This window comes from Kogia breviceps, chromosome 15 (genome assembly GCF_026419965.1).
Source record: "Kogia breviceps isolate mKogBre1 chromosome 15, mKogBre1 haplotype 1, whole genome shotgun sequence".
Taxonomy (NCBI): Eukaryota; Metazoa; Chordata; class Mammalia; order Artiodactyla; family Physeteridae; genus Kogia; species Kogia breviceps.
In genome coordinates this window covers 15,548,715-15,571,773 of record NC_081324.1, presented here as the reverse complement: position 1 = coordinate 15,571,773, position 23,059 = coordinate 15,548,715, and the positions used below count along the sequence as shown (strand labels likewise).

Here is a 23,059-nt window from a genome sequence, read left to right as displayed (position 1 = left end):
TCCATGTTGCTGCAAATGGCATTATTTCATTCTTTTTAATGGCTGAGTAATATACCCTTGTATGTATGTACCACATCTCCTTTATCCATTCCTCTGTCGGTGGACATTTAGGTTGCTTCCATGTCTTGGCTATTGTAACAATGTTGCAATGAACATTGGGGGGTATGTATCCTTTCAGACCATGTTTTTCTCTGGATATATGCCCAGGCGTGGGATTGCAGGATCATATAATAGCTCTATTTTTAATTTTTTAAGGAACCTCCAAATGTTCTGCATGAGGAATCTTTGGCGGGTGAGAAAAATGTTTTAAAACTGATCTATAGGGCTTCCCTGGTGGCGCAGTGGTTGAGAATCCGCCTGCCGATTCAGGGGACATGGATTCGTGCCCCGGTCCGGGAAGATCCCACATGCCACGAAGCGGCTGGGCCCGTGAGCCATGGCCACTGAGCCTGCGCGTCCGGAGTCTGTGCTCCGCAACGGGAGAGGCCACAATAGTGAGAAGCCCATGTACCATACACACACACACACACACACACACACACACACACACACACACACAAACTGATCTATAAAGATGGTTGTTCAACTAGATAAATTTAACTAACAACATCATTGAATCGAACACTTAGAAAGGGTGAATTGTACAATATGCAAAACATGCCTCAATATAGTTAATTTTCAAAATACAGACAAGAAGGAGACAAACAAGTAAGCACCTAATATTCATTGCAGCATTGCTTGTGATAGCAGAAGACTGAAAGTAATCTAACTGTCCATCAACAGGTTCCTGGTTACAGTATATCTATACAATGGAATTTTAAATTTCTAACAGCAATGAGCATTAAAAAAGAATAAGGCAGTTCTGTATGCACTGATATGGAATGATCTCCAAGATATATTGTTGAGTGAAACAAACAAAGTATAGAAGAGAGAGTAGCATATGCTATCACTTGCATAAGCAAAAAAAGGAAGAATAAGTATTATAATATGCTTATTTATACACATAATGAATCTAGAAATAGACAAGAAACTGGTAACCTGGTTGCCCCTGGGAAGAGGCCTGAGTACCTGGGGAAAGGAGGGGATGCTAGCTGGGAACATTGCTTGTCTTTGCATATCCTTTTGAATATTTTAAAATTTATAGATGTTACCTAATAAACAAATATAATTTAATTTTTAAATATTAACAGTGAGTGACTCCATGTGCCCGAGACCGTGCCTGGCACATAGACACGTGAACACACTGAGCTATAGCTGCTACTTGGCTCTCTCTGGATTTGTTTTGAACTTTTTTTTTTTGGTGGGCTAGAGAGTCTTCCCATTCCCCTCTCCTTAAAATCTGTGGCAGTTTGAAATTGTTTAAAGGAGGGTAAAAAAATATAGCTCAAGGTTAAATGAAAACTGTGAGAGAGTTTAGTAACTCCCCTGATTTTACAATTGAAAAACACCCCTGAATCATAGGCAGGTCAAGTGACTCTTCCAAGGTCACACAGCTTGTTAATGGCAGAGTCCAGGTTTCTTGATTCTGATTTTCAGCTTATTGAAAGGATACATGTCTCTGCCTTTCTCATGCTTGTCCTCCTCCCTCAGGGTGAAGGGAAGAGAGGAAAGATCATGATGATATAAACACACAGAGCATGACCATGTTTTAATGAGACCAACTTCGGTGAATTAACTGGTTAAAATCACTTTGGTTGGAAGTTGAATGAGGTGAACTGACCATTGTGTCCAATCTGGGCAAGTGTCATCAATATCATCACTAAGAACACATGTGGTGGGCTTCCCTGGTGGCACAGTGGTTAAGAATCGCCTTCCAATGCAGGGAACGCAGGTTCGAGCCCCGGGCCAGGAAGATCCCACATGCCGCGGAGCAACTAAGCCCGTGTGCCACAACTACTGAGCCCACGTGCCACAACTACTAAAGCCCGCGCACCTAGAGCCCACGCTCTGCAATAAGAAAAGCCAGCGCAATGAGAAGCCCGCGCACCACAACGAAGAGTAGCCCCTGCTCACTGCAACTAGAGAAAACCCGCGCGCAGCAATGAAGACCCAATTGCAGTCAAAAATAAAAATAAATAAATTTTTTTTTTTTTTTTAAAAGAACACATGTGGTAAAGCAACCCCCTCTCCGGCTGGTCCTCCACATTCTCCCAGACTCCCTGTGTCCTCATGCTTGCCTTCCCTACAACGAAAAACCCAGAGCAACTCTGAGTCAACCCCTTTGGAGACTGTTTATTATTAATGGACCTAGAGGTGACATCCTGTGGAATTTCAGGCATCAGCCAGTATAGGGAAGGACCTGGGAAATGCTAGTTTCTCTTCTGTCCCACTCCTTGCCCTGTAATGGGCAGGAATAACACTGCCCCTGGTGTAATGAACTGAGCCTGGATTAATTATGCTGAACAAACCACCTCTCAGTGAGCCAGCACAAAGAAAGGCGGGCGGGGGGGGGGGGGGGGGGGGTGGAACGAGGGAGGGACACGACACACGGTGCTGGGAAGAGTGTCAATATTACCTCAGCCTCCTCCTACCACCATCCTTCAACCCAGCCAGTCAGAGGGTCTTAGGAGAAAACCTTTTATTTTTGCCTCCGATTGTTTTGTTTTCAGAATTTTTTAAATCATTCTTTATCTAATTTTTTTTTTTTTTTTTTTTAGTAAGGTAAGAGATAAGGAGCTTCACTCCAGTCAAAGGCAGGACAATTCTGTGGGAGAATACTTTAACTTCTTTGCGCGGAAGTAGAAGGCAGGCCCATCCTAAATCTTTGAAGTAAGGGGGGAGTTCGTGTGATTTTAGAGGCCTTTCTCCAAAATACGCAAAACCTCCCGAAGCGGCCATTCCGCTTGTCTTCCTAACTCCATTCCATGCCTCTCGCATCACTCAAACCTGGTGACGGGTGGGCTGGACTTCGTCCTTCCTGCTCTGTGGGTTCTGATTGGTCTAAACTGATCAAGCACTCTTGCTCGGGGATGGGTTCACTAACTAAGGTCTACGCCAATCAGCACATGGCCTTCTGCAGAAAGTAAATTCCGCGGTTATCCAATCAATGCAAAGCTTAAGTCTTGCACTCTGTCCTCTAACCAGGAAGAAGAAAGCGTGCTGACTCCAAGGGAGGCTGGTACCAGTTGAGACTGGAAAAGCCAGCCTAAGGTTGAAACCAAAGCACACAAAAGAGCAGAGAGTCCTCAGAAATGCCGAGACCAGACCTGGGATCCTAACCAAACTTCTTGGACTTTTTAGTCGCGGGAGCAAAGGAGAGTTGATTTTTTGATTGTTACTTCTAAAAAGCAAACCGATGCATCCATACTTCCCCATGGTACCTGAAATTCCTACCATTAGCCCTCCGTTGCAGATTGCTATGTCGGACATGCCTTCACCAAGTTACAGACAGAAGTAAAGGATTTAAGATTAGACGGCTTAATCAAAGAATGCTTCTGCAAGAAAGTTCTAGGAACAACTAACCAAACCAACCTAACAAATTTCTGATTTCCACTGGCATCCTGTCTCTTTCTGCCCTCCATATTTTGTTTTGGTTTTTGTTATTGTTGTTTCCTTTACGGAAAAAGACCACCTTCCATCTCTGTATGTTCAAATCCCACCAGTTTCAAACCCCAGCTCAAGTGCTGACTTGTCCTTGAAACCTCTCCCATAGCCTCAGCTGGAAAAAACAGCCCCCTCCCAAATAATGGACTGCTCACCTCCGTGTGTCCTCTCCACACTCAGTATTCCCAGCAGACATGTTCCGCTGCAGGCTGTTTGCCTGCAAGACACCTGATGGGTTTATCTTTTGTGTTCTCCACAGCTGTTGCATGTTGTGGCTGGGCCTTCTGCATCTCTGAGAAGTAGGCAACTTTGGTGTTGAAAAGAACAAGCGCAAATAGGTTTTCTTCAGGAATTACAGGCCAAAGAAATGGCTAAAGGGGTTCTCCGAGAGCTGGTCCCTGGACCACACCATCAGCATCACCTGGGAACTAGTCAGAAATGCAAATTCTCGGGACCTTCAGAATGAGAAGCTCTGGGTGTGGGACCCAGGAAAATGTGTTTTAACAAGCTCTCTAGATTCTGTTGCACTTTGAAGTTTGAAAACCACTGGACTAGAGGAAGGTCTTAAACTACTGACTGAGGAGCGAATGAACCTGGTTTTCTAAGAGCAGGAATGAAGGCCAAGTGACAATCAAGGTGAGCTGGGTGGCCCCAGATGTGCTGGTAGCAGCCATGGAGGAAATGGCCCTGGGAGGGGTAGAGTGCTGTGTATTCAGAAGTGAACTCTCCAGAACTGACATCTCTTCAACCTGATGTCCAGAGTCTCCTGGTGGACAGTAGTAAGGGCCAGGTGGGTTTGCATTGGCAGAAACCTCAATGAAGCCTCCAACATTTTTACATGCTCTTTTCTCTCATATAGGTTGGGCATTTATTCTTTCATTTTTGCCTCCTAAGATGACATGATTACTTTCTTCCAAGTTTGTTCACATTTCTGAATTTCCAGATTTCCTTTTTTGGCAGAGTTAAGCACAGATTGACAGGGCTCCTTGCAAACCTGTCAGTAACTCAAGCAAAGAATTTATCCAGATACCCTGAGGCCCCTGGACAAAAGCTGTGCACTATCTCAGTCAAGACCACAAGGGCAATAATAAAGACGTTGGTACAGCTCTTCGAAGCTGTCCCACGAGCCCTGCTTGTGATGCGTGTCTGCTCCATCCCTCCGTGCCTGTCTCACCCTCACCCCAGGACAAGGGAGCACGCTGTTCGTTATGAACCTTTATCACTGAGCTTGAAATTCCAGCCGTGGCTCCTGAGATGGCCCACCCAGCGGCCGTCTCCACGCAGCTCCCCCAATGGCGAGTCTATTTTCCGAGCATCCTCACCTCCCCTACTCCCAATCCCCCCCACTCTACAATGCTCATGTCAGAGCAAAAAAGGGAATCAATGCAAGGCTCAACTATAATCTTTGAGGAGAGACAGGTTTGTGCCTAAGTTTTCACAATAATCACAGACATCATCCTGTATGCATGGATTTACCTTTACCTTCCATTCCTATGGATTTGTGAAAACTCCTATTTAAATATCATACTGATATGTATTAAAAAGCATCATCAGATGATGCTGATAAATCTCTGCTTTTTAGATAACAGGTACACCATCAACCATTTTCAGGCAAAAATCATTTTTCTTATTTATTGCAGATGCATTCTAAAATATAATGGTTTTTCTTTTGCTCTCAAATGTTTTCAAGTATAGAATTTTCTTCAAAATATCTAACTTTCTATGTTATTTTTGTTTAATCATTGCACTGGTGTCAAAATATGTAGTGTTGGGCTTCCCTGGTGGCGCAGTGGTTGAGAATCCGCCTGCCGATGCAGGAGACACGGGTTCGTGCCCTGGTCCGGGAGGATCCCACATGCCGCGGCGCAGCTGAGCCCGTGAGCCATGGCCGCTGGGCCTGTGCGTCCGGAGCCTGTGCTCCGCAGCGGGAGAGGCCACAACAGTGAGAGGCCCGCATACCGCAAAAAAAAAAAAAAAATATGTAGTGTTTATTACTTTAATGATTTATGTTATGAAAGCATTCTGAAATTGTAGCAAAAAAAAAAAAAAAACAGAGAAGCTTTTTAATTAACTAAGGGGAGGAACTAGTCTGTGGAGAAACTATGATGTGAAAAGACACTTTAGGTATATTTATTCATGTAATTCCCCCATCAGTCCTGTCAAAGTGGATGTTTTCATTTTACAGGTGAGAACACTGGAGTTCAGACAGGCTGGAAACTGTGCTAAAGTCAGGATCTGGTTCCAAATCTGCCTCCAGAGCCTGGGCTTTATTCCTCAGCTGTACCCTGCTTCCCCCAGCCTCCAACTGGATTAGGATACTCGACTACGTCCTCTTTCCATAGGCTGATATCCACAGGTAAGTGTGTGTGTGTGTGTGTGGGGGGGGTGATGAAAAATGAATTAAATTGGGGGGGTGTCTTTGCAAGTGATGAAAATAGGAATTCCACCCTACCTAAAAATCGTCCCCAAATTGTGATTACATGTTTTGCAAAAACTTCAAAGGACAGTGGAGTTTGGGAGCTAAAATACATTTAAATTGGTTTTAAATCTGGATTTCCAAAATCTGATCATGTTTCTTGACCATCAGTTGCCTTTTACTACAGGATTTGTCAATTTGTCCATTCAGAAGGCAGCTCACAACATCCAGGGTTTCAGATGAGAAGGATTCCGGCAAAGAAGCTCGTTCGATCTACCCTGACCGGGTATGCTGTTATAAAACGTTTCTGACCGTTCCTGGTTAACTAATCTTCAAAAACTGAAGGCTACCTAAGGAAAAGGTTGTGGAAGGGAAATAATTAGAGCAGAAGCAGCTCAAAATGCTGCTCTTGCTTTTATCTATTTTTAAATGATTGCCAGATGTCTGCAACTGACACCCTTAATCGGTCATTTCAAAGTTTGGATGTGGTCGTCAAAATGTAGTATGACAGTGCTGCTATTTTATCGATCTTTCTGGGGTTGACTCTTTGCCTTAAATTTTTTAAAAAATCTAACAACTCAAGTATAATGCCTTGCCTATAGTTAACAATACTGTATTGTACACTTAAAAATTTATTAAGACAGTAGATGTGAGGTTAAGTGTTCTTAACCCAATTTTTAAAAAAGGAAAGAAAATATTTTAATGACTCACATCAGCCATTTTGAAATGCCTGATAGCTTTTCAGCAGCTTTCATTCCCATTGTCAGACAAGATGCTGCTGTGTCCCCTCAAAAAGTGGAGATTTTCAATCATCCAGATAATCCAAATAAAAGGAATAACTTTTGACTAAAACTCTAAAATCTTTCAGGCAGAAGGACCTAGGCCCTGAGTTACCTGGCTCACTACCTCAGATTTTCATGGCACCTGACTTTGCAAAGCCTTCACAGATCACTCCTTTGAGTCATCCTAGATGTTTATTTTTTCTAATTATTGAGATAGCCATGAGGTGAAAGAATCTTTTAAAATTATTGTCAAGCCAAAATAAATAAACAGACATTAAAAAATAATAATGGTTTCTCAAAAAGGTCAGAATGGACCAAAAGGAAAAAAGGAAAATTTGGCCACTTTAAAACTCTGTAATGTACCCAAATATGCTCTATAGACCCCACTTGTTTCATCTCGTTCTAGTTCACAAGGAAACAATCTGCTTTGTTCCCTGTTGTAGAAAATGTAAACAACTACATATTTAAAGCACAGCTATTCCTCAGGTAAAACCCAAAATCTAGATACTTACTTTTCCATACTTTTTGTCCAGGAGACGTGATAAGAGGGCCGGCTCAGCTGTGGGCTTCCCAGGCTGTGTGTGAGGCACTGATTGGATGTCCCTGTTCCTGGGACTGGGGATTCAGAGGAGTTTACAGGATTCAGGGTCTTTTCCAAAGTTTTTCAAAGCGCAGTTGCATCTGTTTCCAGAAAAGCTCCTATCTTCCTAAGAGGGAAAATTCCGTGCCCAGGGAAGTTCTGGAAGAAGGGCATTTTTTTCCCTGCCCTTGAATGAACCAGGTCATTGCTGAAGCTGGAGAATATTTTTTAGCATCACTGTGATGAAACTCGAGGGGCTGTTTCTGCAGTAGGTGCGACACTTGTTGACGCTGCTGGGGAGGCCCTGGCAAAGAGGCCTGATGAAATGCAGCCCCGGGGAGAGCGGATGAAACCCAGATGAGCTGTCACTGGTGGCTAGGAGACAGCAGCATTTGGCAGGGCCCATGCAGGACCTTAGGTTCAGGTGCCTGCCTCTTAGAAAAGCAAAATCTCGCTGCCTTATAAAGTGATTTAAGGTCAGAGTAACACCAGAGTTCTCCTACCAAGGCTATCAGGCACTTGAAATACACATAGGAAACCTGAAGGGGGGGTGAGGGGGAGGCGTAGTGAAAATAAAAGTCATATGTTGTTCATTTAGACCTGGTATTACAGTCGTTCTCTGAAGTTCTCTGAGAAAAGCAGAAGCCACAGCAAGGCAGGATCCACCCTCCTCCCGCCGTGGTCCCCCCTCTCCCCCGCTCACACCCCTTTCTCTCTCTCTCAGACACACACACACACACACACACACACACACACACTCACTCACTCACACACATTCTCTCTCTTCCTATTTTGACTGCAGTAGTAAGAAGAAAAGGAAGACCCTAAGAAATCCAGAGGAGAAATACCATGAGCCCTTTTTTTTTTCAAATTGTTCATGTTGGCAGAGTAGGTTTTGTAATGTGGGCATTTCTTTTCTTGAATTTTGTCCAATTCCAAGAAAGAACGTACAAAATCCAGAAGTATCATTCTGTAACCACTTTGCCTCTTTGCAAAAGTATTTTAATATACCATACCTGGAAACTGACAGCTGAGAAGGAAACCTCTTATGAGACTCACGGCTAAAATTAGCAGCTTCAAGTGGGGTGACTTTGAAAGGGGCATAACTGTAAATATTCACTCCCTACTGGGCACTGTAATCCTCAAAAGCAAATTGTTTTAACACAGAACAGGGCATGCGTCCCTATACCTTGATGGAATTAAACTTCTCACAAGATGAAAAATCATCATCTAGAATTATTAGGTATCAGGTGTACTGTGGATGTGTTCTGTTTATTTCAGTTTTACCTTCATGTGAGAAGAAAGACACTGGAAGCTGAGAGACTTTAAAATAATGACAGTGTCTTTTGGAACACATTTCTATGAACTGCAGCAGAATGCAGAAATTACCAAACCTTTGTGACTGTAGATATCCATTGGATTTATTTAAAACCCAATCCTCTTCACAGAAGAAGGTCCTTTCCAGATAAGAGGAGATAACTTTAAGGTGAGATTGAAGAGAGAAGGAGGTTGTGATGATAAAAAATAAACAAATGTTATCACACACAGCAGGACAGGATAAAGCCAAAAGGGAACCAGGGTCCCAACACTGTAGGTAAATGTGATGTGATCGTGAAAGAAGTGTTGCCTGGGAGTTCTTAAATGGAAAAGTTGACACTCATTATGAAACTTAATTTTGTTCTTCACCAACAATTTGGAAGATGAACTCCCTCAAGTCCTATATAAATATATATATATTTATATATATAATGGATTAGTCATCTCATAGCCTGCAGCCATATAATTTTTGTTTTAACTCTTACATCTGCGGGAGCAGGAATGGAAGAAAATCAGAAACAGAGACCTTGGGATTAAACTCAGGCCAGGTTATGAATTTTTTATGATTATTCGAAGGAAGGAATAGAAGGAGGGATGTTGAAGAGAAAAAGGAGGGCATATATTTATTTGTGTCCCTCTAATAGCATCAAAAAATATGTGAGTTTGTGATTAAAAATAAAGACCTGGGCTTCCCTGGTGGCGCAGTGGTTGAGAATCCGCCTGCCGATGCAGGGGACACGGGTTCGTGCCCCGGTCCGGGAAGATCCCACATGCCGCGGAGCGGCTGGGCCCGTGAGCCATGGCCGCGGAGCCTGTGCGTCCGGAGCCTGTGCTCCGCAACGGGAGAGGCCACAACAGTGAGGCCCGCGTACCGCAAAATAAATAAATAAATAAATAAAGACCTAAAAATGTTTGGCATCATTCCAAGTGAAGTAATGTGGAACAAAGAAAATATGTCTAGGTAATCTCTTTTTCTGAAGCTACAGGAGAAGGAAACAAGTTTCATTTGAGAGGAGATTTTCCATCTAAGGAGCAGAGCTGGAAATGTTTTTTGTTTTTGTTTTGTTTTTGCGGTACCCGGGCCTCTCACTGTTGTGGCCTCTCCCGTTGCGGAGCACAGGCTCCGGACGCGCAGGCTCAGAGGCCATGGCTCACGGGCCCAGCCACTCTGTGGCATGTGGGACCTTCCCGGACCAGGGCACGAACCCGCGTCCCCTGCATCGGGAGGCGGACTCTCAACCACTGCACCACCAGGGAAGCCCAGGAAATGTATTTTTTATTTTATTGCTTCCCTGAAAGGCCTCTGGGGCTGTGTTAGTTCCTTGACGTATGGAATGAGAATGGGTGCCGTGCAATTCACCAGCCACTCTGGGCTTGCCAGGGACTGGGATCTCGTCAGTTTCCAACACATCTGAATATTTCAGGCGAATCCATTAGGTTCTTAAACTGCTCTTCGCTCCCATATCTTGAACTGAGATTGGTACGTGAGGGGTTTATCACTCACTTTATTCCTCCTGGCGCAGAAGGTCTTCGAATGCTCGCGTCTAATGGTACGAGTGTTGAATGCCCTTCCCAGCAGAGCACGTTCTTAGCTGAGGTTTGGTACCAACCACATGTCAGGTCAGATCAGATTTTCTGCCAGGGTCCTTGGCCAAGCTGGAACTGGGCAGGTCAGTCCAGCTGCGGGGAGCAGTCAGTGTCTGGGGAGGGTCCCCCACCACGGAGAGCAACAGTTCATCCCCATCCAGGGTCCAGGGTTTCTCAGAGCTTCTGCAGTATGTGTGGTTCCTTGCTCAGTGGCCGTGACCCAAATCGGCCTTTGCAACCTTCATTCAGTTTCCTATATATTAAACAGCTGCTAGTCACTCAGGTAGGTCGACGCCACAGGTTCTCTTTTCCCTCAGGTACAATAGCAAAAGAATTAGTACTGTAAATAAGATTCTGTTCTCTTAGCGTTTTTCATCCCAGGGAACAGATTTCTATAAAATTCTTCATGAGAATATGAAGTTTTAAACTACTTGCAACATAAAAATTTTAAATGCAATTTTTCAGAATTCATTTATTCAAGAGGAACTTTTCCAAACATACGAATGTTGTTTGGAATTTGGAATTCATTTTTCCCCAGGGTATCAAAATCATAAATGGTAGTTAGGTTCACAGAACACCTTACAGAAGTACTGTATTTAATCCATCGTGTTCTTAAAGTACCTATTTTAGCTACCTAAAACCCCAAGTATCGAAACCAGGTTAAAATTTAACTGCATATGACAGTCTAAATACCTGAAAAAAAAATCCGAACTTCCATGATAAAGTTCCAGCACAGTTATTCCCGTGCTTCAGTTTCATTTTAAAACAGCCACCAAGAAAGCACTACAACTGTCAGAACAGGAGAAAATTCAAATTTTTACAAATTTGTAGGTTGAGCCCGCGGTCCAATTTCACAACTACTAAGTCAGATTAATTACTTGAATGGTGTATGGAAATTTAAATTTTTAAAAATATTTGTGTATAGTATGTATAGTATTTTATAAAAGTTTCATTTTTAAGGCTTTCCTTCTGATTATAAGAGCAATACATACTAATTACTGAAAATTACAGAACCATCACTAAAAATTTTTAATATTTTGTTTTCAAAAATTTCAAATCGCCCACTACCCAAAGATAACCACCATTTTTGTGTATTCCTTCTACTCTGCTATTTTCCGTTTGTGCATGTTTACACATACAGTTTTCTTTTCTGGTTTATTTTTGTTTGTTTGTTTTTTACTTAACATGGGCCTCTCATTAAGAATTCTTTTTTTTTTTTTTTTTTTGTGGTACACGGGCCTCTCATTGCTGTGTCCTCTCCCTTTGCGGAGCGCAGGCTCCGGATGCACAGGCTCAGCGGCCATGGCTCACGGGCCCAGCCGCTCCACGGTATGTGGGATCTTCCCAGACCGGGGCACGAACCCGTGTCTCCTGCATTGGCAGGTGGATTCTCAACCACTGCGCCACCAGGGAAGCCCAAGAATTCTTTAGATAGGGAGGGAGATGCAAGAGGGAAGAGATATGGGAACATATGTATATGTAAAACTGATTCACTTTGTTGTAAAGCAGAAACTAACACACCATTGTAAAGCAGTTATACTTCAATAAAGATGTTAAAAAAAAAAGAATTCTTTAGGAAAGCCTACATACTAATCTATTAGATGAATGTGTTATACTTTGTATAGCCAGTGTTCTACTGCTAGATATTTAGATTGCTTATATATTTTTGCTTTTATAAACAATAATGCGATACTTGTAAATAAATCTTTGGGCACATACTCTTGTCTAAGGATAGGATGTTAAAAGTGGTATTGGTGAGTCAAAAGTTACAAATATTTTAAGGTTTTGAAATATATTGCCAAACAAAACTCTATCAGTTGTATTGTGCTATGTTTCCACCAGCAGGTGTAAGCCCGCCCATCTTACTGAGAGAGTAATTACTCTTGGCACTGAACACTATCACTGACAATGTTTTTGCCATCTTAGAAGCACAATTTCTTTGATTGCTAATGAAGTTAAATAGTGTTTTATAAGTTCTTTGGACCTTCTTCTTTCATGAATTGTCTTTTCAATTTCGGGGGTCAACTTTGCTATTTGAGTGTTTTCCTTTTGCACATATAAAAGCCCTCCATATATAATTTGCTGCAAATAGGCTCTACCTTCCAATTTGTGGTTTTGATACATAGAAGTTATGAATTTGTGAAGTTTTGATATATAGAAGCTATGAATTTTTATTTAATAAAAACCGCACAGGAAGAAGGAAAAGGGATTTGTTTTTTAAAGGGTATGAGTTTCAGTTTTGCCCGATGAAAACATTCTGGAGATCTGTTTGACAACAGTGTGAATATACTTACCATTTCTACATTGCACACTTAAAAATGATGAACGTGACAAATTTTATGGGTTTTTTTAACCACAAATTTTAAAAAGCTATCTCTGTCTTGTGGTTTCTTCCTTTGCTTATTAAGCCCCATCCCTACATGTACTTATCCACTATCCCATACTGCCCCAAGGCAGAGGAGAGATAGAGTTCAAATCGAGCCCTTCTCCCTCTTTGTCACATTATTTGGTCTCTGCTAATGTACCGGATCAATTTGTGCCTTTTCCCTTAGATTCCCAGACATCTAGGATTCTCAGCTTCCTTGCTGCTTTAGGGGCTTCCACCCTTTACAACTAAGAGAGTGATATACATACAGGTATAATAGTTAGGATTTTGGTTTGAAAACTTGATTTTTCCCCCCATTAAAAATAGAATGAAATGGGAGTTAAGACTTTCAGCCATGACTGAATGAGGAGGCTAGAAAATCTTCTCCCCAAAAAGCAAATATAAAGATAGACAGCGCTTCCCTGGTGGCGCAGTGGTTGAGAGTCCGCCTGCCGATGCGGGGGACACGGGTTCGTGCCCTGGTCCGGGAAGATCCCAGATGCCGCGGAGCCGCTGGGCCCGTGAGCCATGGCCGCTGAGCCTGCACGTCCGGAGCCTGTGCTCCGCAACGGGAGAGGCCGCGATAGTGAGAGACCCGCACACCGCGACGAAGAGCGGCCCCCGCTTGCCACAACTAGAGAAAGCCCTCGCACAGAAACGAAGACCCAACACAGCTATAAATAAATAAATTTTTTAAAAAAAGAAAGAAAGAAAACTGAGCAGAAATATTTGTGCCCACATACTTTGGGCATGACAGATTTCACAGTTTTATCTCAGGTAAGTACTAAACTAAAATATAAACCAAACAGCAATAACAACAACAATCTTGGGAGCCGGGGGAGATAACTGGAACTCAGAGCTACCGCAATATATTGGGTTGGCCAAAAAGTTCGTTTGAGTTTTTCAGTAAGATAGTACAGAAAAACCCAAACAACACAATTCAAAAGTGGAGTTAGGGCGTCCCTGGTGGCGGCAGTGGTTGAGAGTCCGCCTGCCGATGCAGGGGACGCGGGTTCGTGCCCGGGTCCGGGAGGATCCCACATGCCGCGGAGCGGCTGGGCCCGTGAGCCATGGCCACTGAGCCTGCGCGTCCGGAGCCTGTGCTCCGCAGCGGGAGAGGCCACGGCAGTGAGAGGCCCGCGTACCACAAAAATAAAAAAATTTTTTAAAAAAAAGTGGAGTTAATAATTATATTCACAATAGTGTCAATAAGAATAAAATACTTAGAAATAAACTTAAAAGACATATAATGAAAATTATAAAACATTGAAAAGAGAAATTAAAGAAGATTAAATAAATAGACATTCTATATTTATGGAATGGAAGACTCAGTATTGTCAAGATTGCAATTCTTCCCAATTGATCTATATATTCAACACAATGCCTGTCAAAATTCCAGTGGTACTTTTGTAGAAATTGATAAGCTGATCCTAAAATTTATATGGAAGTGCAATGGAATTAGAATAGCTAAAACAATTTTGAAATTGGCAGGCGGATTCTTAACCACTGAGCCACCAGGGAAGTCCAGGATTGTCTTTTCAATAAATGATGCTGGGACAATTGGATATCCATATGCAAAAAATCCAAACTTTGAAACTTACCTCATACCATACACAAAAATTAACTCAAAATGGATCATAGAACTAAATGTAAGTGCTACAATGATAAACTTCTAGAGAAGCACATAAGAGAAAATTGTGACTTTGAGTTATGCAGAGTTCTTCTACATGACACCAAAATCATGATCCATAAAAATAAAAATTAGGAAATTGAGTTTTATCAAACTTAAAAATTCTTTTGCTTCAAAAGACATCATTACACCCCACAGACTGGGAGAAAATACTTGCAAATCATTTTTCATATATATTCTTGAAATAAATCAATATACATATATATTCTTAAAAACTCTCAAAACTCAACAATAGAACTAAAAAATGGACAAAAGACTTGAATAGACATTGAACTAAAGAAAATATACAGGGACTTCCCTGGTGGCACAGTGGTTAAGAATCTGCCTGCCAATGCAGGGAACACGGGTTCGAGCCCTGGTCCAGGAAGATCCCACATGCCGCGGAGCAACTAAGCCCACGCGCCACAACTACTGAGCCTGAGCTCTAGAGCCTGCAAGCCACAACTACTGAAGCCCACGCACCTAGAGCCCATGCTCCGCAACAAGAGAAGCCATTTCAATGAGAAGCCTATGCACTTCAACAAAGAGTAGCCCCTGAGGACTTCCCTGGTGGTCCAGTGGCTAAGACTCTGAGCTCCCAACGCAGGGGGCCTGGGTTCGCTCCCTGGTCAGGGAATTAGATCCCACATGCTGCAACTAAAAGATCCCGCATGCCACAACAAAGATTCTGCATGCCACAACTAAGACCCAGCGCAGCCAAATAAATAAATAGTAGTCCCCGCTCACTGCAGCTAGAGAAAGACTGCACGCAGCAACAAAGACCCAATGCCGTCAAAAATAATAAATAAGTAAAATTAAAACAAAAAAAGAAAATATACAAATGGCTAATAAGCACATGAAAGGATGCTCAACATCATTAGTCGTTAAGGAAATACAAATTAAGACCACAATGAGATACCATTACATACCCAGTAGGATGGCTACAATAAAAAAGGCAGACAATACCAAATGTCCATGAGGATGTGAAGAAACTGGAACCCTCATACATTGCTGCCGGGAATATAAAATGGCCCGGCCACTTTGGAAAACAGTTTAGCAATTTCTTTAAACATGTAACATATCCTACTATATGACCCAGCAATTCCACTCCTAGGAATCTACCATAAGAAATGAAAACACATGTCTAAACAAAAACCTGTATGCCCAAAACTGGAAACAATCCAAGTGGCCATCAACCAGTGACTGAATAAAAAAAATTATGCTACATCCGTCCATACAATCAAATACTATTCAACTATAAAAAAGAAAGGACATGGATACATGCTACAGCTTGGAAGAAACTCAAAAAACATTATGCTAAGTAAAAGAACTAGATGCAAAAGACTACATATTTAATTGTGCCATTTATATGAAATGTCCAAAAGAGACAAATTTATAGAGACAGAAAAGATATCAGTGTTACCTAGGGCTGGGGGTGGGAGGGAGAATTGGCTGCAAACAGACATGATGGAACTTTGGGGGATGATGAAATGCTCTAAAACTGGATTGTGGTAATGGTTGCACAACTATAAATATATTCAACATTGTTGAATCATACACTAACAGTTGGAGCATTTTATCTTATGTAAATTATATTTCAGTAAAGCTTTTTAAAATGTATAATAAAAGCAGTTAATGGATCCCTCGCCTATCCTTTAAAAATTTTTTAATTTGTACTTTATGTTCTTTCCAGGTTTTTTGAGGTATAATTTGCATATGGTTTGCAAATATTTTCTCCCATCCTGCAGGTTGCCTTTTCACCCTGTTGGTTGTTTCCTTTGCTATGCAAAAGCTTTTTAGTTTGACATAGTCTCGCTTGTATATTTTTGCTTTTGTTGCCTGTGATTTTGGTGTCATATTCAAGAAATCATTGTCAAGATCAATGTCAAGAAGTTTTACCCCCATGTTTTCGTCTAGGAGTTTTATGGTTTTAGATGTTACATTCAAATCTTTAGTCCATTTTGAGTTACTTTTTGTGTATGGTGAAAGATAAGTGTCCAGTTTCAGTATTTTGCAGTGGTTATCCAGTTTCCAGGCACTAAAAGAATATCCTTTCCTCATTGTGTGTTCTTGGCACCTACTTGTCAAAAATTAGTTGACACTATATGCATGGGTTTATTTCTGGGCTCTCTATTCTGTTCCATTGGTCTCTGTTTTTATGCCAGTATGATACTATTTTGATTACTATTGCTTTATAATATAGTTTGAAATCAGGAAGTATAATGCCTCCAGCTTTTTGGTTCTTTCTCAAGATCACTGTGGCCATTCAGGTTTTCTGTGGTTCCATATCAATCTTAGGATTATTTTTTTCTGTTTGTGTAAAGAAGTCTTTGGGATTTTTATAGAGATTGCATTGAAATTGTAGATTGCTTTAGGTAAGTATGGACATCTCAACAATATTAATTCTTCTAATCCATGAATACAGGATATCTTTCCATTTATTTGTGTCTCCTTTAATTTCTTTCATCAGTGTTTTATAGTTCTCATAGTACAAATCTTTCATCCCCTTGGTTAAATTTATTCGTAAGTATTTTATTCTCTTTGGTGCTATTGTAAATGGGATTGTTTCTTAATTTCCTTTTCAGATAGTTCATTGTTTGGTGTCTAGAAACTCAACTGATCTTTGTATGTTGATTTTGTATGCTGCAACTTCACTGAATTCATTTATTCAGTGTTTTGAGGAGTCTTTAGGGTTTCCTACATCATGTCATCTGCAGACAGAGATAATTTTATATTCTCCTTTCCAATTTGGATGCCTTTTAGCTGACCTTCATAGTGACATCAAAGACCATAGGACCTATTTGGTAAACCTGTGACTTTGAATGATTACTTTGGATTTCAATTCCCATGAGCCCAAGAAGCAGATACCCAGTAGGTAAAAGCTCCTGAACATGATATTCCTCGTGACAGATATCCAGAGAGCCAGAAGTCTGAGACCAGAATTATCACCAGCCACCTCGTATGATACTTGCTCATTTGACAGTGTCATTATGCTGCTTTCTTATGCAACAAAACAGCCCAAGAGCCTGTCCTCCAGCACATGTAAAGGTGAAAGGCAAATGTAAACTGTGTGTGCCCCAAGGAGCTCTGGAAAAGTCAGGGGACAGAGTTCCTGAACTCTTGTACCATGTGTTACCCACTGGTCAGGTAGCCTTGCAGACATTGATGCCCCAAATTCTGCATTAATAACATGCATTTTTAAAGCATAGTAAAGCTGATCTTAAATCAGCGTTTTGGGCAAAATATTGTTTCCTGTTCCTACCATTTACTTTTCTATTTACACGGTCAGTTAAGAGACCAATTAATTCTACTTAACAGATAAATCAGCAGGAAAAGTGTACGTTCCTTACCTGGAGCAAAACTTCACAAAGGAGGTTCCCCCCAACTCACAGCTTTCTGTAGCACAGCTGACCCCCAGTTGCCTTTCTCCCTTTCTTGAACTTCAGAGTCGTGTCCAAGCTTCACGCAGTTAGACCCCTCTCTTGGTGTAAAAGATTCCCGTGGCTGAGTTCTGGGCTCAGTTTTGCCAGCCCAGCGAACTCCCGTCTTTGCTGCCCCCATGAGAGGGCTTGTGACTACACCCCTTGAGAACATGGCCCTTCTTTCTCTTTACATTTCACAGTCCTCTTTCTCGTAAGTTGTCCAAACCCGTCTTCCTGAGGACAAAAAGAGAACCTTACTCCAGGGAGGAAAATATCATCCCAACCTGCAGATGTGGCTGCACGTGACAATGACAGTAGAACAAGCAGTTAGCATCTGCGTGTGTTACACAAGCACTTCCCCACGTTCATTTACTGTATGAGTGTTCACTGGAGTCCATTCGTTTCTCCCCAGCTCCCCGCACCCCCTAGCGATGGGACCACAGCGACTGCCCTACTCGCCACCCCTTACTGGGTTGGCCACCATCACCACCGCTTCCCAGCACCACAGCGCCACCTGAGCCTGCCTGCAGAGAGCCGCTAGACCACTCTTCTAGGAGCACTGCTGTTCCCCAGATGTCTCCCTGGCTTACAAATCTCCTAGGGTTCCCATCATTAACAGAAGAAAGCGAAAGCCTCTCAGCCTGACGTTCCTGAGTCCTCTCCTGTCCTGTGATGAAAGCCGACCCAGAAGCAACTTCTGAGGGACATGTACGTCTTGTTTCCGAATTATTCCTGCTCTTGTGTAGGAAGCGTGCCAGCCTTGTCTTCAAACACTCGTCCTGCCCAGGCTCCTCAACTTTCTCGTCAGTTTCAGCCGTACCTTCACCTCCGTCGACTGGTAACACGTGTGGATCAGAGCTCATTCAATGACACAGCCTGCCGGTGGCACATGCCATCAGCACTTCAGAGACTTCTCAAGGAGAATATTTGTTTGTTTTTGCGGTACACGGGCCTCTCACCGCTGTGGCCTCTCCCGTTGTGGAGCACAGGCTCCGGACGCGCAGGCGCAGCGGCCATGGCTCAGGGGCCCAGCCGCTCCGCGGCACGTGGGATCCTCCCAGACCGGGGCACGAACCCGCGTCCCCCGCATCGGCAGGAGGGCTCCCAACCCCTGCGCCACGAGGGAAGCCCGGAGAATATATTTTATACTGGTGTGAACCTGGACCATCTGAGAGCTCCTTCCCAGGACCAGAATATCTTGACCCGTAGGTAGAAATTCTTCCCTGAACTCTGCTCCTCCCCTATTGGCCCATCTCGTCACTTTTCCTCCAACACACTCTATTATCTATCTCTCCCGTGTAGCTTTGCTGACGTCTGTCCTTCCACCTCCTCCCCGCAGCTCCCATCCCAGCCTTCCTCAACCTCTGAACTCGGTATGTCACTCATTTGTTTTGACACTTTGAATTCCCCGAATTCTTAAAATTCGTGGGGGATGGTGGGAGTTTTTCAGTGAATACTGGGCGGGAAGATATTCTCCTGAATTCTCTTATTGTACCATGTTTGTGGTTTCAATTTTTAAAAATATTATCTAAATCTCTGATACATTTGGAACTTGTTTTGGTGTGATACATGAGTTAAGGAAACAATTTTACCATTTGTCTCAACACCCAATTATTCAAAATCAAATCTCCCCAGTGATTGGAAATGCCATCTTCATTATAATTTAAGTTCTCATCTATTGGGGGTCTCTTTTTTATGGCTCTACATTCTGTTCAACTGATCTGTCTAGCCATGCAATGATGTAAAACCATTTTAGTACTCATGGCTTTTTAAATCTATTTTGATATTTGCTAGAGCTGGTCTTTTTATCATTATTCTTGTTTTTCTAAAACTTCCTGGTTATCACCTGTTTGTTTTTCCATATGAACTTTATAATCATCTTGTCTGGTCTCCCTCCACCAAACTCCTGTTGTTGACATTATCAGATCTGAATTTCAAAAATCATTCTGGCTACAGTGTGGAGAACAAGGGTACATGAGGGAAGACCAGTGAGAAATGCTATTGCACGAGTTCACAAGAGATGTGAGGGTAACCTGGACTAGGAGGGTGACAGTGGAGATGGAGAGAAAATAGGATCAAGTGATACGGAAAAATTAAAATTGGCAGGACTTGGTGATGAATGTGATTTGGCAGTTTAGGAACAAGTAGGTGGTTTTTGAGTCTGGCCCGGAGCAACCCTGGGATATAGTCCAGTTCTATAAAGACCCCAATCTGGATCAATCCAAGGATGCACTGTTAGTTTGGGAGTTGCCCCGAGAAGCAGGGGGCTCTTGGAAAAAGACCTGGAGCTCTTCTGTAAAGAGGTATCATTGGTTCAGACAAGATACCCCAAAGTGAATTGCTTCCCCCAACCTGTATCAGGTATCAGGAATACCAGACCAGTTTCTAGAGCATTTCACAGGCTGTGGGAGTGTACCCATGACCTCAAACCTCATGGCTCTAAATGGCAACAGTGTATTCGGAGACATTCTGTTACTTCATATTTGGGGACTGCAGAGCCAGCTTGCGGTGAGTGAAGAAAAAGTACAATACTTCAAAAGTTTTCCTTTCTTCAGTTCCTCAGAAAGTGAAATTACCATAAGATTCCACTCCTAGGTAGATTACACCCAAAAGAATTACAAATGGCAACACAAAGATATCCTTATATACCAATGTTCATAGCAGCATTATTCACGATAGCCAAAAGGTGGAAACAGCCCACATGTCCATCATCAGATGAGCAGATAAACAGAATGTTCTATAGCCATACAATGGATGCAGCCTTCTAAAGGAAGGAAATTCTGACACATGCTACAACATGGAGGGACCTAGAAAGCATTATGGTGAAATAAGCCAGAAACAAAAGGACAAATATTGTATGATTCCATTTATGTCAAGGTACCTAGAAAAGGCAAATTCACAGAAACAGAAAGTAGAATAGAGGTTACCAGGGACTGGAGGAAGGGGGAAATGGGGAGTTATTGTTAAATGGATACAGCGTCTGTTTGCGATGATGAAAAGGTTCTGGGAATAGGCGGTGGTGATGGTTGCACAACATTGAGAACTTAATGCCACTTAATTGTACAATTAAAATTGGTTAAAAGGGTAAATTGTATGTGTATTTTACCAAATTTGGAATGTATAGAAAAAAAATCACTATGGTGCCTAACAGAAATTAACATATTATTATAGGTCAGTTATACTTCGAAAACAAACAGACATGCAAACAAATTCATAGAAAAAGACCTCAGATTTGTGGATGCGAGAGATGGGGAATAGGGGGAGGGGGAAATGGAGGAAAGCAGTCAAAAGGCACAAACTTCCAGTTATAAGATAAAGAAGTACGAGGGGGGCTTCCCTGGTGGCGCAGTGGTTGAGAATCCGCCTGCCGCTGCAGGGGACGCGGGTTCGTGCCCCGGTCCGGGAAGATCCCACGTGCCGCGGAGTGGCTGGGCCCGTGAGCCATGGCCGCTGAGGCTGCGTGTACGGAGCCTGTGCCTCGCAACGGGAGAGGCCCGCATACCGCAAAAAAAAAAAAAAAAAGAAGTACGAGGGATGTAATGTACAATATGGTAAATATAATGAGCACTGCTGCGTGTTTTATATGAAAGTTGTTAGGAGAGGAAATCCTGAGAGTTCTCATCGCAAGGAAAACAATTTTTTTTCTACTTCTTTAATTTCGCGTCTCTATGAGATGACGGATGTTCACTGAACTTATTGTGATCATCATTTCGTGGTGTATATAAGTCAAATAATTGTGCTGTACACCTGAAACTCATACAGTGCCGTATGTCAGTTATATAAACTGGAAGAAAAAATGGTAAATTTTATGTTATGTGTATTTTACCAAATTTAAAAAAGAATATATTATTTAAAGTTTTCTTTTCTTATGAAAGAATGTGTCATAATAGAGGCACCTCCCCTCACCACTGAGACCAATTATGATCATGTTATTGCAGCTATAAGTCGTATTAGCTCTCTGAGACCTAGGTTTTGCAGAGCAGGCAAAATACTCTCTTACCCCAAACAATACAAAATATTTTGGGAAACAAACTATATAGCCTGCATCTCCGGAAATCCCCTCCCAAGTGGCTAACCACAAAGGGAGGAAACATAACAAGGTGAAACCAAAAGTTTACAGTCAAAACTTAGAGTCCATGTTATTTTGTTGTGTACTAGACCAATGCACTGCAAACGTGCCCTCAGGAATGACACAAATGCAGCAGTGAAGCTTTCTCTGCCTTGGTCTTTTCTTTATGCCATCGTTTAGGGATAATCTTGTTCCCAAATGTCTTTTGAAGCAAATAGGTCTGAGGCATTCAATTAAACAGAAGCTATTTAAAACTCACTTGGCAAATCACCTGAATATTAAGTTAACAGAATTAGGCAGTATCCTTTGAAGAGCTCTGAAGACAGCTATGGATGAAACTGTGTTACTGTTGATAAAACTGATGTTACAAATAACCGCTGAGCTAGAGACTATCAAACTGCCAATGCTACTTCCATGCAAAAATATATATATTTGTTCCAGAGGACACCCTAAGAGGAATCTATCATAAAATGTAGGAGCATCTAAATGCAAGAACGATCAATCCATTGAGTGAATAGTAACATGTTTTCCAGAAAAAAGAAAGGATAATTGATTAAAATTGTACAAATAAGTGGATGTAAATTATTTATAGTGATAGAATTCTTTGGCAAAATTCTACACAAGCAAATTTTTCTAACCACATGGTCATTACTATATTAAAGGGTGTGCAAAGGTTCAAGTGTTGGCCCAATGACAGTAAATGAAGGGCAGGAAGAAAGGGAAACGCTTCTCAAGGGAGGAAGGTAATAGCCCTTTCAAGTCGTTGCTATATATCATGAAGATATGTGAACTTCGAAATCTACAAGTTTATGGATATCAGTGAGCTTGGGAAGATACCAAGTTAAGGAAGATAAGTGTAACAGGATGGTAAAATGAAATTTTCAGCTGAGGCCCCTGAAATAGACACCACATTCTAAAGAGGTACAAGGATACTCAATGCAGGATTTATAAAGCAGATGGCATAATTTTAAAAATAACCACTACACACAGATTAGAAGGACCAAAATTTGGAACTTCGACAACACCACGTGTTGGCCAGGCTGTGGGCAACAGGAACTCTCATTCATTGCTGGTGGGAATGCAGGACACAGACACTGCGGGAAACAGCTTGGGGTTCTTACAAAACTAAACATACTATACAATCCAGCAATCACATTCCTTGGTATTTACACAAAGGAGTTGAAAACTTATGTCCATACAAAAGCCTGCACACGGATGTTTATAGCAGCTTTATTCACAATTGTCAAAACTTGGAAGCAACCCAGATATCCTTCAGCAGGTGAACAGGTAAATAAACTGGTACATCCAG

General features: G+C 42.1%; 1 protein-coding gene across 5 annotated transcripts in view; it reads right to left on the bottom strand.

Moving 5' to 3' along the window:
* The window catches only part of ALPK2 (alpha kinase 2), a 150,072-nt gene that overhangs the window by 114,705 nt on the left and 12,308 nt on the right, over window positions 1-23,059 (bottom strand). For 4 of the 5 annotated variants that reach the window (XM_059040413.2, XM_067014995.1, XM_067014996.1 and 1 more), the window contains exon 1: window positions 7,254-7,525. The exons of the other annotated variant lie outside the window; for it this stretch is intronic. The gene's annotated coding sequence lies outside the window, so the exon portion shown is untranslated. Of the gene's footprint in view, window positions 1-7,253; window positions 7,526-23,059 lie in introns of those variants that run through there. 5 annotated transcript variants of the gene reach the window in all.